Source organism: Ursus maritimus, unplaced genomic scaffold, assembly GCF_017311325.1.
Source record: "Ursus maritimus isolate PB19 unplaced genomic scaffold, ASM1731132v1 scaffold_27, whole genome shotgun sequence".
Classification (NCBI taxonomy): Eukaryota; Metazoa; Chordata; class Mammalia; order Carnivora; family Ursidae; genus Ursus; species Ursus maritimus.
The window spans coordinates 26398702-26402313 of NW_024425230.1; positions in this window are offsets into that span (position 1 = coordinate 26398702).

Here is a 3612-nt window from a genome sequence, read left to right on the forward strand (position 1 = left end):
CCCCCCCCCCCAGACGTAGCCAGGGGCAGAGTGGGTCTGAACATGTAAGTGGACAATACTGCACAGCTGCCAGGTCTTACATTTTAACATCAGGAGATTTCACATGAAAATCTGGATTTCCGTTTCCTTAGGAGAAAAATTGGGAAAATCCCGCAGGGTTAACAGCAGACAGTGCCCCCCTTCTGAAGTGGGCCCCGCCACAGTCCCTGCCCTCATTGACTCTGTTTCCTGGCTTCGTGGGCACCTCTCCTTGCTCCCCTAGGCACATGGGCCCTTGGCAAAGCCAGGCTAGAGTTAGCTGCCCAGCATGTACGGGCACGGGCGAGGCCAGGAGCAGGTGGCCCTCCAAGAGCTCACAGTCTCACGGGGCGGACATCTAAGGCCACTACCTGAGAGCAATGAGGACACACGTACCTAGATCTTCACACCTCTGAAGTCCAGGGCCGCACTTTGCTCTTGAGGGCCCTCGGCCCCTCCCAAATACTCTGCAGTATACATGGAACGGTGGGGAGGGGGTCTCTGCTGAATCTGGAATCCAGCCTGCTTGTTGGGGCTCTGTGGACTGCCTGTCGTCCTGCCCCCCGCGAAAGCATCAACAGCTCTGTTAACAGCCCTGTTTCTCAGTCCCAAAGCCACGGGGCACTGACCTATCAGAGCGGCTGGATTATGGGTCACAGTAGAAGAAAGTCTGACAGTGGGCTATACACACTGCGCAGGACCCCGAGTGACCTCCGCTGGTCTCCAGAACTTCTCCAAGCCCTTCATGAAAACAGCCCCAGTGCCACTAGGACAGTGGGTACAGACACCGGGCCCTTCCCTCCATTTTGTTCTTTGCTAGAAACCGCTAAGTGCACACTCAGTACCCTACCCTGCAGCTTCATACGGCAGAGAGCGAGTGCTGGACGCGTTGCCTGATGGCTCCCTGGAGGAGGCGGTTGCACGGGCCTGTAAGGATGGGGAGCACCTGGACTGGTTTGCAGTGAGGAGGGGGCAATGTGGAGGGCCAGCCTGCGTGCGGGTATGCTAGACCTGCCTGAGGCAAGTGAAGGGACCAGCTGGCCACCAAGAGAAGGTGTGAAGGGCAGGTCATGGCACAGGGACAAGGGCTGGTGCACCCGGACTCCACCCACGGGTGCCGGTGTCCTCACTGGATGGACTGAGCAGGGCCCCAGACATCTTGGCGGACACCCTTCCTGGCTCCTGCTGCTGCCGGGTCTTCTGCAGGCCCTGCCCCCCACAGGGCAGGCGCAGGCTCCTGGTTGAAGGGAGGATGTGAGAGGACCTTGCCCTTTCCCGACTCCGGCAATTCACCCATCTCCATCACGTTCATTAGGACGGGTCAGATGGGGGCACACATGTTGTCTTTTTTTGGCGGGGGGGAGAGCCAGGGGGAGAATGTCCCGCGGACTCCGCGCCCAGCGTAGAGCCAGAGGTGGGGCTCGATCTCCCCACCCTGACATCATGACCCGGGTGTAAATCAAGGGTGGGAGACTTACGGACTGAGGCACGAGGCGCCTCTCCCTCTCGTCAGCCTGGAGACTTCCAGCTCTCGCCCTCATGTCAGACAGGCCAGAGCCGGTGCATTGGGATGACGACATGGGGTAACAGCATCACAGCTGGTTCACCGAGAACATCGGCTGTAACCTGTTTCTCTTAAATCCTGGTCCATTGTCGTTTTCCAGAACGAGTCACGTTTCCCATTTGTCTAGAACACCGTGAAGGGACGCGAGGGCTCCCTGGAACCCAGTCTGGGGATGCTGGCTACAATCTGCAGCATGCACACATAATTTACACACGTATGTAGGAGGTCATGGTCATCAGCGTGACCTTGCTAGAACACCGCCCGGCTGTCCCTGCGGTCTAGCTCAGGGAGGTCAAACTCCGCCCGGCATTCAAGGCCTCGCAGGGCACAACAAAAGAGACGAGGGCCGCCTCCTGGGCACACCTCCAGGCCGCAAGTGCTAGAAACCCAGACACGGCCGGCTCAGCTGCGTTGCGACGCGGCTGAACCTCGAAGACAAATATTTTACGCGAGACCCCATTCATATTGTAACATCCTTCTCGTCACCACGGCCGCCAGCGCGGAGTAAACAGCAGGATGTGATCGGAGTCCATGTGGGGTAACAAGCTTGCAAAGGCAGCCCGCACACCACCAACCTGAGCCCAGCCATGCCTTCCAGAGACGTCAGCCCACGAGGAGTGCGCTCCAGGGATCGTCCCTTCTTGGTGCCTTTACCGAAACCTCCCGTTGGCGCCAGCGAAGTCCTCAATCCTGTCGAAAACATCCCTCGCATCTAATGTCTAGGAAACACTGGGCCCTGAGATGACAGAAATGCAGTATGTCGTTGGGTGAAAACTAGTCTTCGTGAAGTCTCCTAAGAGTCCGTTCCGCGCAGCCCAGAGTGCAGCTGAAACCCCCTTTGCACACTCTGAAATTGGACAGACCCCGTGCTTACCCCAAGCCATCAGAGCCCCTCTGCTTTTAAGCATCCCCAGTGTGGACGACTAACTCCTAGGAAATGAGTCCCCCAGGTCAGTGTGCAGATGCTTGTCAAGATCGGGGGTTTCCTCTCTACAGTGCTCCCCCCCCTTTTTTTAATGCGTAGAAAATTTCATGGGGCGCCTGGGTGGCACAGAGGTTAAGCGTCTGCCTTCGGCTCAGGGCGTGATCCCGGCGTTATGGGATCGGGCCCCACATCAGGCTCTTCCGCTATGAGCCTGCTTCTTCCTCTCCCACTCCCCCTGCTTGTGTTCCCTCTCTCGCTGGCTGTCTCTATCTCTGTCGAATAAATAAATAAAATCTTGAAAGAAAGAAAGAAAGAAAGAAAGAAAGAAAGAAAGAAAGAAAGAAAGAAAGAAAGAAAGAAAATTTCAAGCATGCAGCACAGTAGAGAGAATAGTGTAATCGTTCCCCGTGCACCCACCACCCAGCTTCCACAACCTTTGATGCCAACCTTGTTTCATTGCTTTGAAGCAAACCCTAGACATTTTATGATTTCACCTATAAATATTTCAGTGTATGTCTCTAAAAGTTGTCAATTACCTTAAAAATAACCACGATGATCATACCTTCAAGATTAAAAGTAATTCCTAATAACATCAAATATCCTGTCAATATTCAGATTTTCCTGATTGTCTCATAACCTCCTGACCGTTCAAGTCAGGCTTGGAAATGACCACACTCTGTGATTGGTTGGTCTTTCTTTTAAGTCTCTTTTGATCTGTAAGTTCCCCTCGACCTCATTTCATTTTTTAGGTGTATTTGTTGGAGAGACTGGTCGTTTGTCCTGTGAGGTTTCTCGCCGTCTGGATTTTGACGATTACACGTCCACTGTGTTGTTCGCTGTACCTGTTGTAGATTGGTCGTTGCGTCTAGAGGTTCCGCCAGATGCAGGTCTGGTTTTCCTGGCGAGCACACGGCAGCGGTGGTCTGCTGCGTTTCCCTAGAGGACTCGGTACGTCTGGTTCCTCTCTTTCTGTGATGCGGCAGCCGCTGGTGGTCGCTGCCTCGAGCCGTGGTTTCACTAGAGGTTAAACCGCGGGACGTTCTCATCTTCTCATGTCTTCGTTAACGAGCTGGAATCCTTCCAGAAGACGTTACCCCCCCCCCCC